Here is a 15195-nt window from a genome sequence, read left to right as displayed (position 1 = left end):
TTCGGGAATGCTCTAAACGTTGAAGGAAGAGAAAGATCGAACAAATGAGACAATAAACACGGACATTCTAAGTCGAGGAAGAAGTCGAAGGGACCGAAAGCAAGACGGGTGTTGGCATTGCGCAAGAAGGGGCACATGAAATGTAATTGCAGGGCCTCAAGAAACAAGAATGAAGCTCTCAAGGCGGGAAGAATTCGGTGAATCTATTTGAGGAGAGTGACACGAGGCGTTGATCTTGTCTCTTGATGCGAGGAATGAGTCTTGGGTTATAGACTCGGGTGCTTCGTTTCATGCCACTTCGTATAAGGAAGTTTTGCGTAATTATGTATCAGGTGACTTCAGAGTCTACCCGGGTGATGATGAGCCGTGCAATATCGTTGGAAAGAGATACGTTCACATAAATCGAGAAAGATGGAGCGACTTTGAAATTGAAAGATTTGAAACATGTACCGAGTTTGAAATGGAACTTGATCTCGGTGGGGCAGTTGGCGATACCGGTTATGTGAAGACATTCACCAGTGATTTCCTAGAAAATTACAAAAGGTGCCTTGGTAATATCTCGAGGCAAGAAGAAAGGTACTTTGTACGTGACTTTAGGATTGTATAGTTCACTCGTAGTCGCATCAACTAGAGTGAATGGGCAATTATGACATCAGAGGTTGGGACATATGAATGAGAAATGGATGAAAATGCTATTGTCAAAAGGGAGGCTACTAGGCTGAAGTCTATTAACTTAAAATTCTGCAAGGACTGCGTATGGCAAACAGAAGAGAGTAAGTTTTAAGAAGACAGGATGCGTTCTAAAGACGCATCTGTTGGAGCTTGTACACACCGATGTGTGGGGACCAGACAAGTATTATCTCTTGGTGGTTCATGTTACTTTGAAACTCGAAAACCGGCTCACAAAATTCTCGATCGCCGAATCCGGTGTCGGTGAACCTCCGTAATACCCCATTCTTGGTTTTTAGTTCTCATAGCAGATTCCGATCATGGGATCTTACAAGGAGGATTTTCCAATGTACATTTAATTCGTAATAAGCATAACTACAAGTTTACCCAAATTACAAAGGCAACATCATCATCACATATCCACTAATATAAACATTTGAATACAGTCTTTGAAAGGGAAATACATATGATAAAATCAAAGCTCCATAAGTCTCTGCATGCTCCAAGCTCAACGCGCCACCTGACGCCACCTGCTCGTATCTATCGTGCATAAGCTTATAAAGCTTAGTAGGTAGTGAAAGTGTGTGCATAAGGTAAGTGCCAAGTAAGCGATATCGGAGTAATCGAGTAAGCGAAAATACGATAAGCCTATAAATCATACAATACCGAAAATAGCAAAATCATAAATCATACAATATCGAGTAATGCGAAAATATGATGATAGACCCATAAATACCATTAGTCTTATACAAAGGCTATGCGATGCGAAATATAATAAAAACAATATTATATATGAAGCAATGTAGATCGATTATGCAATGCGGGCAATAAGCCAAATATCAAATGCCGATGATGCAATGCAATATGCAAATCCCGATGAGTCCACGAATACCGTCGAGTCGTATCTAGGTTGTATAAATGCATAACATAGTAACCCCAAATACCATATGCTGCAGATGTAATGCGATATGCGGTGCGAATGGAATAACCATGTTTGGAGTGTGAAGTCGGGATGATAGTACGTAGTATCGTAGGCTATAGGGTCCATCACAAGGGACTTCTATCTAAATCAGTCCCATACCTAAATTTGGATAGTCGGACTCAATGTGGTAGACTCCGATCTCGGGTTAGTCGTGCGCCCAACCGAAATCCTGGCCATTGTGAAAGTATACGTAATAAATAGTTGCGCACCACCGGCCGAGTGGATAGTGAATGAATGAATGAATGAGTATGCGACTCTTGCTCAATAAATCCACGTATCATATTGTTCATCTCTAGGATCATCAACGAAATATAGTACACTCCAAATGGCACTGCTCCTCTCCCGCCAGTCCAAGTGAGCGTAAGAAACCTCACTATCTGCTGGCCAATAGTTTGCCAATATATACCCAGCACGTCGATAGCGGACCCATTCACGAGCTAGTCAAATTCAGCCTAACTATGCCTACTCCCTCAGGCGGGTAAGGTTACACCCTCTCCCAACCGACCACAACATAGTGAGAGATGTGGCCTTCTGGTATTCGGTACTCGGGCACTCATGTATCCACTCAGTCTTGACATTGGGGCGTCCTCTAGTACCAAGAGGGTTTAAGAATTTTTACCCAGGGCCATCTATGGCAGCCGATGCTAAAATAAATTTTTGGTCCCGTCGGCCATCCACGATATGCCTATAAAGGTTACGACCTCGATGTCACTAGGGCATACAAGAATCATAATGCATGATGCATGAGTCATACAATCTAGTTATGCATCATCTGCGCATACCGTGCGCTCATGTGAGATAACCTCGCCTATTAGGGAGTCTCATAACAACATGCTCAATGAAATATGCAATGATTAACCACATCTCATAACAAACATGCGGATGATGCGTATGGGCATGTATCATGATGCTATATTATCACATGCTCATAATCGGTATCGAATAACCGGGCATGAACAATCGACCTCGACAATGTGAACATTTAACCAACATTGCCCCCAAGGAATAACCCACATAGATCCTAACATATAGTGGACCCATGACCTCACACAAGGGTCAAATATACAACACCATGGGCCTCACTCAAGAACTTAATACACATCACGATAAGCCTCTCACATGGGCCTAATATACATCACAATGGGCTCCATCGCCTAGCCCTCAAATGCATCACAATGGGCCTTATCACATAGACCTCATGTTCATCACATTATGCCTTAAACACGGGCTGAATACATATCACAATGGGCATCAACTACGGGCTGCATATATATCATATTGGGCCTCAAACATGGGCCGCATATACATCACATTGAGCCTCAAACACAAGCCGAATACACATCACAATGGGCCTAAACTATGGGTCGTATATACATCATATGGGTCTCGATAATCGGCCACCACAATCAAAATCGGCCTCGACAATCGGAATCAACCTCAACAATTAGCCTCAACAATCGGAATCAGTCTTGACAATCAGAATTGGAATCGGCCTCGACAATCTGACTCGGCCTCGACAATCGAGATCGGCCTTGCCAATCTGACCCGGCCTCGACAATCGGGATCGACCTCGACAATCGGAATCGGCCTTGACAATCGGCCTCGACAACCAGCCTCGACAATCGGAATCGACAATCAGAATCAGCCTCAACAATTAGAATCGGCATCGACAATCGGCTTCGATAATCGGAATCGGCCTCGACAATCAGAATCGGCCTCAACAATTAGCCTTCACAATCAAAATCGGAATCGGAATCGGCCTCATCAATCTGACTCAGCTTCGACAATCGAAATCGGTCTCGACAATCGGAATCAGCCTCGACAATTAGAATCTACCTCGACAATCAAAATCGACCTCAACAATCGGAATCGACCTCGATAATCGGAATCGGCCTCGACAATCAGCCTAACAAAGTACCTAATATACATCATCATGGGCATCAACAAAAGGTCACGAACACATCACGGTGGGCCACATGATATGGGCCGTACTAATGGGCCTCATATACATCGTAATGGTCGCATCATTGGGCCGTATCAATGGGCTGTACTATAGGCCTCAAATACACAATAAGTGGGCCTCATGGGTGGGTCACAAATACATCAAGGTGGGCCTCATGGATAGCCACAAATACATCAAGGTGGGCCTCACGGATGGGCCACAAGTACGTCAAGGTGGGCCTCATGGATGGGCCATAAACATATCAAAGGTGGGCCTCATCTACCAAATTGATGGACGGTGCGGATACAACACCTACATCATGGTGTGGTCCACAGATGGCATAGATAAAACACTTACATCATGGTGGTTTCCACCATCCTGTAGACAGTCAGGGTAAAACCCATACATCAGGGCCCACGTCTTCAGATGGACAGTGTGGCTACAATACATACATCCTAGGTGGGCCCCATGCCTATCAGAATGAATTACAGCTCAGATATACATCACATGCATCAATGGTGGGCTACGAAACTCGCTGGCATGAACTGCAGTGGCAGCAAAACTGCTGGCGATCTAGTAGATGGATGGCCTAGATACAAAATACATACATTAAGATGGGCCCCACCTGTTGTCAGGTGGGCGGTTGGATAAACACATACTTTATGATTGGGCCCAGAGAACAGATGGACGGTAGGGATACAATACATACCCATGATCAGACCCACATCTGACTGACGTCCATGTAATGGATAATTGGATATAGCACATACATTATGTGGGACCCACAAAACTTGCTGACGTCAGTCCAGCAGCTATCTGCTGCTGGATGGACGGTCTTAATAAAACACATATATCATGTGGGCCCTACACCGTACGTGTGAGACTGGATGGTCTGGATCACCACCGTCCAGCCATCCCGTTCCACATCATGTGGGTCCCACGTGGGGCCCACCATAATACAAGGCTGTTAAAATAATATAATATATTTTAGTATAGTATAATATATTATATTATAAATATATATTATAATATATTAAAATGCATATGAGGCTCCAGCGTCCAGCGTCCGGTCTGAATGGACGGTTTGGATATTGGAATGAGTACATCAATGTGGCCCCACCTCCACACGTGGGACACGTGTGGAGTGGGTCCCATGCCTTGGAAAAATAGATGGCTGGCGTGGATAATCACATACCTCATGGTGTGCTCCATGGTACACCGTCCAGGGGTAGACGCTTGGATATATAATACATAAATCAAGGTGGGTACCACCTACCCACACATATCACACGTGTGGGATGGGCCACTCCATCAACAGATGGACGGCGTTGATGAAGCATGCACATGCATCTCGGTGGATCCCGCATAATGGACGGCTTAGATAAAACACCTGATTTTTATTAGTTTGCGTTTAATCGGGTTAAATTGTGCAGCCTGAAATTTTCTAAACATGAAGCACAACCACACAAGTCTACTGAAATGAAAGAGATCAAGTATATATATATATATATATATATATATATAGGTCTAAAATATACATGGGTTGCACCAGGCGTTGCCCAACAAACTCACAAAAGAATATTATGTAAAAAAAAAAAGACTGAGTCCACAACTCAGCAATGTAAATTCCACTCGTCAAGCCGATGGAGAGCCACCTATCAACTGAGAGTAGGACAACTCGTCCTCCTCGTCCAAGCTCGCATCGACAGGCTCCTCGTACACCTCGTCACCTGTAGCTACAGTGGAGTCTAGTTGGTGTTTTAAAACACCGTCCTATAGTGGGAGTGAGTGATAAACTCAGTGGGTGCTATTAATCTTAAGTTGTAACAAGCATCAATTATAACATGAATTTAATGAAAAATATTCACTCATAACAACTAACTACTTTTATTAATGCCTGTGTATGATGGATAATATGATGCATGCCCTTCCTACAACACTCCATCAAGCGACTCCATCTAACAATCGCGTATAGCCAACACTCCCTCAAAGCGACCTCGGCTGTCGAGTCGCCACCCTACATAGTGCGATGCAATGCGATAGTGTTAATCGAGTTCTTAGTTAAGTCCATTCATCCAGCAGGTTGGAGATTCTGCTACAAACCACATATCAAATGCTCTGAACTAGTTGGGAGGCCAAGACCCCCCAATGTGTGAGGCCGAGGCCCCTCGGTCCTTGATCCCGTCGAGTCCCCCACCCTTGACTTCAAGCACATGGGGAGTGCCGAGAGAAAAGGATCGCTCGCAGTCACTACGGGGAGGCGCGACACCCCAGCGTAGGCCGACAGCTCGGATACAGCGTCTCATTCCACCATGCCCGGCTCATGAGGCAGTGGACCAGTTTTCAGTTTGATTATCGATGGGCTATAACGGTAGTAGGGTGTCCCAGGTTCCGTACATATGTGAGCAAACAGGGTTAACAATTACGGTTGGCCAGTGAGTAGGCTAGACAGCACGAGTCAAGCGAGCACGTGACGGACGACATCGACCTCAAAAAGGCCCTTGTAGTTGAACTACTGTCGCCCACCCGCACCCGCCCAAATCCATGGGTTTAGCCTCAGGGTAGCCCTACCAATGACACTACCATCTCTCCTCATGTTTCCTGACCAACTCAAGGGTTTAAGAACGATTCAAAACAAGCTAACCATCAAGGTATCAACTAGCGTAACAGTATCATGTTTACATACATCTCAACATATGGTTCAAATACTCCTAACAAGCAAGCTACAACATCATGAACAAGGTGCATGCGAGTGATGTGGATTAGGGAGGAAGTTAAGTACTTCCTACACCTCACGGGATCAAATACACAAGAGTAATAAATCATACACACTAGGAAGCAACACATATGAGAGGAATCAAACAAACATGAGTATGTAATCATTCATATACCAAATCATGTGAGAGGTGAGATCAACATCAAATGAGAACTAAATATGCAAATCCATACAATTCCAATAATATATCATTCCTAGGTTTCCTCTAGATTCTTTAATAGAACAACCCAAACAAACAAAATCATTAAACTCCTACTATAATTAGTACTAGGACACCTAAGGATAATAGTCTGCACTAAACTCGGTAAGGACCGAGGTCGAATCCACAGGACCTGAAACCTGTATATTATCCGAAACTAGGTAGAAATAGGACTAGACTAAGATGTGATCTAAACCAAATAGAATTTAGAAAGTAATTGTGGAATAATTATTTAAAACTTTAAGGAATTCAGAAGAAGGAAACTAGGGATTCAGAGGATCCACTTGTAGAGATCAGGGAGATCTTATGCCTGCATCAAGAATCATGGAAATTAAACCGAACTTATTTGATCTAGTTTTTACGAGATGAAAGGTGTATGAATTAGAATGGATTCCATCATCTAACCATGCCCAGGAGACAAAGCAAACAACAGGATTAAACTAATTACCAACCACTCAACAATGTATGAGGATCAGGAAGGGTACTGTCATCCAACCATGCCCATGGAGCAATGATGAACAACAGGGCTTCCTGACTTCATAAACATAAAAAAAGGAAAGAAATATTCAAAGCCCTTGCAATCCCATTGTAATTTCAGTCACAACAGACCATTAAAGGCTAGGAAAAATATTCCTTTAATAATTAAATATATCAAATTCAGTTTAGAAATTTGGATTAAATTACCAGCATACAATGGAGTCTCCCATCTCGCTACAGGCTTCACCTCTTAGCCCTAGCTAAGAGGTTTAGCCACACATGATATGGGCTAGATTATAGAAAAAGAAAAGAAAAACCAGAACCGTGCCTTGTCCAGCTTCTGCTTCTCACGTGCCAAACTATTCCACGTTTAGCCCTTCTCTCTCTGTCACATGTGCCAGCAGCCACGTTCCAAAACAAAACCGAGCCTCCCCCACATGCAGCAGCAGCAACTCCCTTTTTCTCTCCCAGCCGTTCACAGCAGCAGCCGTAGCTCCCCAAAACGAGGCTGATTCTCTTTCCTCACTTCCGTTCCGTTCCGTCCTCCACTCAAACCCAAGACCGGGACCTCCTTTTAAAGATGAACAGTCTCCTCCGAGAGCTGCTGTCGAGTCCCGAACGGAATAGGTTGCGGAACCCGTTTTTACGCAGCCAGCTTGCATACGAACGCAAAACAGTTTGCGTTTGTATGAATTTTGAGATGGAGGAACGTCCCAAACTCCGTTTTTTTCTTCTTGGTTGGGGTAAAGACCCACTTATAAGAATTTTGGACGGTCTGGATCACTGATCCGACCCTGATAATGATCACAGAACGGACCACCGTGGCCGGTTTTCACGGACGCGCGTCCCTGCGTAAACAGGGTACGCTGTGACAATCGGTGGGCCCCACAGTATGGTTTTTAGAGAAATCCACCCCGTTCATTGGGTTCCTGGCGAAAAAAAAGGCTGGAAGGAGTGGTTTTGGTCAGGTTTTAGTGCGGCCCACTGTATTTTCTCCCTACCGTCCGTCCTGCGTTTGGACGGTTAAAATCCGATCCACGCTTTCTTCTGCAGTTCTGCCACCTAGGAGTTGGTTTTGACCATCCTATGGAATGAATGTACGGTCCAGATCAACTTTCTGGGGAGCGAGGGGGGCCCACTGATGAAAAATGGACGGACAGCGTCCGTCCGCTGTTGCTGCGGAAGAAGAAGACGGGTCAGCCCGTCTTTGACCGGGCTGACCGTCCGGTGCGGCGCGGGCAGCGGTGCACTATGTACACGCGATGTACATGCGGAGTCCACTGAGATGTTTGTGAGAAATCCGCTCCGTCCATCCGTATTGTCAGCTCAGATAACGCGTTGGGACCCATTTTCAAGTACATCTGGATAGCGGGCGGGCCCAAAATCAATGGTTTTATGGGCTGATATGTCTGTTGGGCCAATTCCACAGCGATCCAATGGATGAAATTTTACGTGTACGGTCCATTTATGGTCTTTAGGCCACGTATGGAGTCTCGAACTGATTGGATGGTGGGAACCTTATGATCTTGCATTCTGGACACTTTTCAGGCCGTTTGAGCTTCAATTCCTCGATTTTTTTGGATCCCTGGCGTGCAAATCTATCGATCTTGGTCTCCTAGGGTCCGTCCCATGCTTTGGTGTCATTAGAGCGTTAAGTCCATGCTTTAAGCACCCTTTTCGGTCCAAGCTCGTACATACACTCTGCATTATAAATACAATTAAAGCAGGCTATTAAACGGTATCATGCATGTAAATCTATGCAACAACTGGGTCTGATATGCAATATTTGACCCTCAACACAACCCCCAACCAACATTTTGCTAGTCCCGAGCAATGTATGCGAAAAATAAGTTGAGAATTACAGGTGAATTTCTATGAACTCAAGTGGTTTTGGAAAACAATCCCGATATTTAGAATTCAACAATTCATTAATGTTGGGCCTTACTCTCTCCTAAACTCAAACATGCGGTAAACTTCGTAACCAAATTCAAAGTATTAGTCCCTTAATTAGAAATAATCTTAAACATTGAGTTCCACAGGTGTAAAGTGTAATCCCAACTTTCAACATTAATATTCAATTCTTTATTTCAGGATATCGTTGGTAATCAACAAGAGAATTCATAATAACCAAAGCTTGCCTCAAAGATCATCTTTTCATTCCTTTAGCTTTTTCTCTCTCTTCTTTTTTTTTTTTTTTTTTTAATCTGAAAACCAAGAAGGGGATTAAGTCCTCACCTATAGGGAGCAAACCTATAGTGAAGATTCTTTGCCTAACCTTTTTCAACGGTATCTTTTCCTTTTAATTGATTATGACGGGCAATTGTTCAAGTTGGTTCCTTTTATGCTTACTGATCACCAAATTAACCCTTCAGTTTCAAACTGAAATCTTAATGTGTAAGCGAGATGTGACATGTGAAATCATGACTCAATCAATGTTTACAACTTCTAATCATGGATTAATAATTAAACTTAACTGTGAAATCTAACGAGCAACTGAATCCAAGGGCAGTAAATCACCAACATTCCATATCCTGTAATTCTAAATCAAAGATGGTTGTCAAATCACTTTGAATTCTCCAGAAAGTCCAGAAAAAATTTAAAAATTTTCACAAATTTTTTTTTGCTCAAGAAAATACTGATTAGGTAACCCAATCTCCCACCCCCAACCTAAAAGCTACATTGTCCTCAATGTAAAAGATATGAGTATGGAATGCACAAAGGACAACAAAAGTAAAGAAAAAGTGAAGGGAAGATAGTACCTGGATGATGAATCGTGAGAGACTTTCCAAGAGATCGCAGCATGGAATCCAGTCAGCACGAGAGAGAAAGTAACACAAAACTAACAAAAATAAAATCCTACCTATACCACTTTCGCAGTGCTCTCGATTGCATTTAGTGCATGCAACAAGCCTTTAAACCCCTAGGTTACCCCAGTGGACGAGTTGTAGTCTCGTGAGGGTTTGCGTAATGTTACCCACAAACATTGAACTAGCTAGAGAATGAAATAAGTTGAAAAGCTGGGTTGCCTCCCGGGAGCGCTAAGTTTAACGTCTTCAGCAGACCAAAGCAACTACCCTAATCCTATGAAAGCGATAAACCTACTTATACCTCCATCGGACTAGGAGATCGATCCTGGTAAACATGATCGATCGGAGGCATGGACATGTCCTCTGAATCAAATTTCTCGACAAATGGCTTTAAACGATGTCCATTTACTTTAAACTCCTTGCCATTGTCGGGATCTCTTATCTCGACGGCCCCATGAGGATAAGCGGTAACAACAATGTAAGGGCCGGTCCAACGAGATCGAAGCTTACCCGGAAAGAGATGTAATCGAGAATTATACAAAAGGACTTTCTGGCCTGGCGTGAATGATTTTCGTAGAATATGTTGATCATGAAACGCCTTCATCCTGTCCTTGTAAATTCTCGAATTCTCGTATGCGTCGTTCCGGATTTCTTCAAGTTCATTCAACTGAAGTTTGCGTAGCGAGCCAGCGTTGTTCAAATTGAAATTTAGATTTTTGATCGCCCAGTAGGCTCTATGTTCCAACTCTACAGGCAAGTGGCAAGCCTTCCCATAGACGAGTCTAAAGGGAGACATTCCAATAGGGGTTTTAAAAGCAGTACGGTAAGCCCATAAGGCATCGGTCAATCGAATTGACCAATCCTTACGGTCAAGGTTAACCGTTTTCTCCAAAATGTGTTTGATCTCCCTATTGGAAATCTCAGCCTGTCCACTTGTCTGTGGATGGTATGGGGTGCTCACCTTATGAGAGATACCGTATTTCTTCATTAAGCTCTCGAATGGTCTATTACAAAAGTGTGAGCCCCCATCACTAATGATGGCTCGAGGCGTTGAATCGAGAAAGGATGTTTTCTTTTAGGAATTTAATGACCGTGCGATGGTCATTCTTTCGACATGGAATCGCTTCGACCCATTTAGTGACATAATCCACGGCGAGCAAAATATACAGATTTCCAAATGATTGGGGGAATGGTCCCATGAAATCGATGCCCCAGCAATCAAACGCCTCAATGATAAGGATGGGATTCAAAGGCATCATATTTCGACGGGACAACGCTCCCAATTTCTGATAACGCTCACAAGCTTTGCAAAACTCATGAGTGTCCCTAAACATAGTAGGCCAGTAAAAACCATAATGCAGAATCTTGGCCGTGGTCTTTTTAGTAGAAAAGTAACCACTACAGGCTTGAGAGTGACAGAAGGAGATGACACTTTGGTGTTCATTGTTCAGTACACATCTCCTTAAGATTTGGTCTGGGCAATATTTAAACAAATACGGATCATCTCAGAAGAATTCGCACACCTTGATGAAAATTTTCTTCTTATCTTGCGCAGTCCAATGTGATGGTGTGAAACCTGTAGCAAAATAATTAGCAATATCAGCAAATCAAGGTGAATGGGAAACTTTAAACAGTTGTTCATCGGGGAACATGTCATTGATATGGGTCGCCTCAAGGGACTCAGAGGTATTAAGGCGAGAAAGGTGATCGGCCACTACGTTCTCTACTCCCTTTTTATCTTTAATTTCCAAATCAAATTCTTGGAGTAGAAGGATCCATCGTATCAAGCGGGGCTTAGAATCATTCTTAGAAAGAAGATACTTCAGTGCCGCATGATCTGTATAGATAATGATCTTGGATCCGATCAAGTAGGACCTAAATTTGTCCAAAGCGAACACTACAGCTAAGAGTTCCTTTTTCGTAGTCGAGTAGTTCACTTGGGCAGGAAGAGTTCTACTCGCGTAATGAATGACGTAGGGCTTCTTATCTTTTCTCTGGCCTAGGACCGCCCCAAGAGCATAATCAGAAGCGTCGCACATAAGCTCAAAAGGAAGGCTCCAGTCGGGTGGCTGCATGATAGGTGCAGTGGTTAACGTGCCCTTAAGCTTGGTGAAAGCTTCCTGGCACTGCTTAGTCCACTCGTACGGAACATCCTTTTGAAGAAGATTACATAAAGGACGAGAAAGAAGACTAAAGTCCTTTATGAATCGCTTGTAAAATCCTGCGTGTCCTAAGAAGGATCGCACGTCTCTGATGTTCTTGGGTGGAGATAGGTTAGAGATAAGATCGATTTTTGCCTTATCTACCTCGATTCCTTTGGACGAGATGATATGCCCAAGGACAATTCCCTTCTGAACCATAAAATGACACTTCTCCCAATTAAGTACCAATTTCTTTTCTTCACATCTTTTCAGCACACATTTAAGGCTTTCCAAGCACTTGCTGAAAGATGGACCGTAAACAGAGAAGTCGTCCATGAAGACCTCTAGATATTGCCCCACCATATCAGAAAAGATACTAAGCATACATCGCTGAAAGGTGGCAGGGGCATTACATAGTCCGAATAGCATCCTTCGATAGGCAAAGGTGCCGTAGGGACATGTAAATGTGGTCTTTTCCTGGTCTTCGGGGCTATCTCTATCTCGTTGTAGCCTGAATACCCATCAAGGAAACTGTAATAGGAATGACCAGTAAGCTTTCCAGGATATGATCAATGAATGGTAAAGGAAAGTGGTCTTTCCTCGTGACGGTATTCAACTTCCTGTAGTCAATGCACATTCTCCAACCAGTAGTAACTCTAGTTGGCACGAGTTCATTATTAGCATTGGCTACGATGGTGATTCGGACTTCTTAGGGACCACTTGAGTTGGACTCACCCATTGACTATCGGATATAGGGTATATAATACCCACGTCCAACAATAGTTTAAGAACCTCGGCTTTAACCACTTCCTTCATGTTTGGATTTAGTCTACGTTGTGGTTGCTGAGCGATTTTTGCATTATCCTCAAGATATATGCGGTGAGTACAAATCAAGGGATCGATTCCTTTGAGGTCCGCTATCGTCCATCCCAAGGCTCCTTTATGCTCAATGAGAGTAGATATAAGCATACTCTCCTGTTCTTTCTCCAGGTGGGCAGAGATCACCACCGGGTATGTCTCATCTTGACCCAAATATGCATATTTCAAATCGAGGGCAAAGGTTTTAGGTCAAGCTTCGGCGGCTTGAGGTTAGACGGTAGAGGCACTACATCGGTTTGTGGTAATTCTTCAAATTATGGCCTCCACCGGTTAACTTCAAGTACCGGTGCAGTTTCAAGCAAGGCGCACGTCTCCCTAATCATGTCATCATCAAAATCATGGGAGTGGGCCGGGCACGTCTCTAGAGGGTCAGAGGATAAGGTTAGAGGTGTCGTATCTTCCACGAAAGAGTTAATCATGTTAATGTCGTGGAAATCGTCATCATCCTCTCAGTTTGCCTTATTGAAAAAAATGTTTGACTCCGATGTCAAATTTCCAAAAGACATAGTCATGATACCATTCCCCGCAATTGATAATTGCATTTGACGTGGCAAGGAATGGGCGACCAAGAATGACAGAAACGAGTGCTCATGTTATTGATGGGTTCGGTGTCCAGGATGATAAAGTCTACGGGGTAGTAAAATTTATCAACTTGGACCACCGCATCCTCCCTTATCCCTCTGAGTACACGAACCGAGCGATCGACAAGTTGTAGTGTGGTTAGGGTGGGTTTTAATTCCCACAAACCTAACTGTTTGTATGACGAGTATGGAATCAGATTGACGCTTGCTCCTAAGTCAAGAAGTGCATGATCAATTCGATGGTTCCCGATTACACATGATATGGTTGGGCTACCGGGATCCTTAAATTTCTGCGGCACGTCTTGCTTCAAGATGACACTCACTTTCTCAGTCAAGAAGATTTTCTTTTGAATAATTTTTCATCTTTTAGTCGTGCATAAGTCTTTCAGAAATTTAACATATGAAGGTATCTGTTTAACGACATCAAGAAAAGGAATATTGACTTTCACTTATTTCAACACCTCTAGGATATCCTGAGAGTTAGAGAGAGGTTTTGGTGAAACCAACCGTTGGGGGAATGGAGCAACTGGCTTCTTTAGAAGTTCTGGTTCTAATTTTTGTGGGGCATCACTGGATCCATCATTGTTGTCCTCTTCTGGTTCTTGAGGCTTTTCGGGCCTAACCGGAAGAGTTTTATCAATGATCTTTCCACTCCTAAGAGTGGTGATGGATTTAGCGTGCCCCATCTGATTTGAAGAGCTGGGATCATTGATCTCGTACTGCGGTTTAGGATTGGGGAGAGGTTGTGCAAGAAGCATCCCCTTTTCTATAACCGTCATACGAGAATCTATCTTTTGCATAAAATCTGTGATTCCCCGCATTGCCTGAGCCAGCTCTTGTATGGAATTTTGAACCGGTTCCTCTTAAGGTTTCACTTGATTTGGATTTTGATTGAAGAAACCTGGAGGAGTCGCCGTTTGTCCATTCCTCCAACTAAAGTTTGGATGATTTTTCCAGCCAGGATTGTATGTGTTAGAGTTAGGTCCAGTAAAAGGTCTTTGATAATTATTTACGGCATTGGCTTATTCATTCAACACTCCTCGAAAGGCGGGTATTGTAGGACAGTTTTCAGTTGTGTGAATGTTGCAATCACAGATGCCGCAAACAATTTCATTGACCTTATCCTTCTTTCCTTCCATGGCCTCAACTTTCCTTATGAGCGTAGTCACTTTACACTTGAGATCATCCTCTTCTTTTAAGAGATATAATCCACCTTTCTCCTTTAATTGAGTCGGCCTAGACGTGGTGTTCGCCATTGGGTAATAGTCCCATGATTGTGTTTTTTCAGCGAGACTATCGAGGTAATCCCATACCTCGTCAACATCTTTGTTGATGAACTCACCATTACACATTGTCTCGACCATTTGGCGCATGGAAGATGTCAATCCATCATAGAAAAAATTTGTTATGCGCCACGTTTCAAATCCGTGTTGTGGGCATGAACTAACCAAATCTTTGAACCTTTCCCAACATTGGAAGAATGTTTTATCTTCCTTTTGGGCAAAGTTCATGATCGCTTTTCTGAGGGTAATCGTTTTATGATGTGGGAAGAATTTTTTTATGAATTCCCTCTGCATGTCGCTCCATGTGCCAATGGATCTAGGACGCAGTGAATGTAACCACGTCTTAGCTTTCTCTTTTAACGAAAAATGAAAGAGTTTCAGCCTAATTGTATCCTCAGATACATTAAGAAAACATAATGTAGCTATAATCTCATCGAACTCTTTCAAATGTAAATATGG

General features: G+C 43.2%; 1 non-coding gene across 1 annotated transcript; it reads left to right on the top strand.

Moving 5' to 3' along the window:
- Positions 1 to 14875: 14875 nt before the first annotated feature.
- Positions 14876 to 14982, top strand: LOC131232030 (small nucleolar RNA R71). The gene has a single exon (XR_009164637.1). It is a non-coding gene; the product is annotated as a small nucleolar RNA R71 (small nucleolar RNA).
- Positions 14983 to 15195: the final 213 nt, after the last annotated feature.

Source organism: Magnolia sinica, chromosome 17, assembly GCF_029962835.1.
Source record: "Magnolia sinica isolate HGM2019 chromosome 17, MsV1, whole genome shotgun sequence".
Taxonomy (NCBI): Eukaryota; Viridiplantae; Streptophyta; class Magnoliopsida; order Magnoliales; family Magnoliaceae; genus Magnolia; species Magnolia sinica.
The sequence above is the reverse complement of the archived record's forward strand: the minus strand, read 5'-3'. Positions and strand labels throughout refer to the sequence as shown.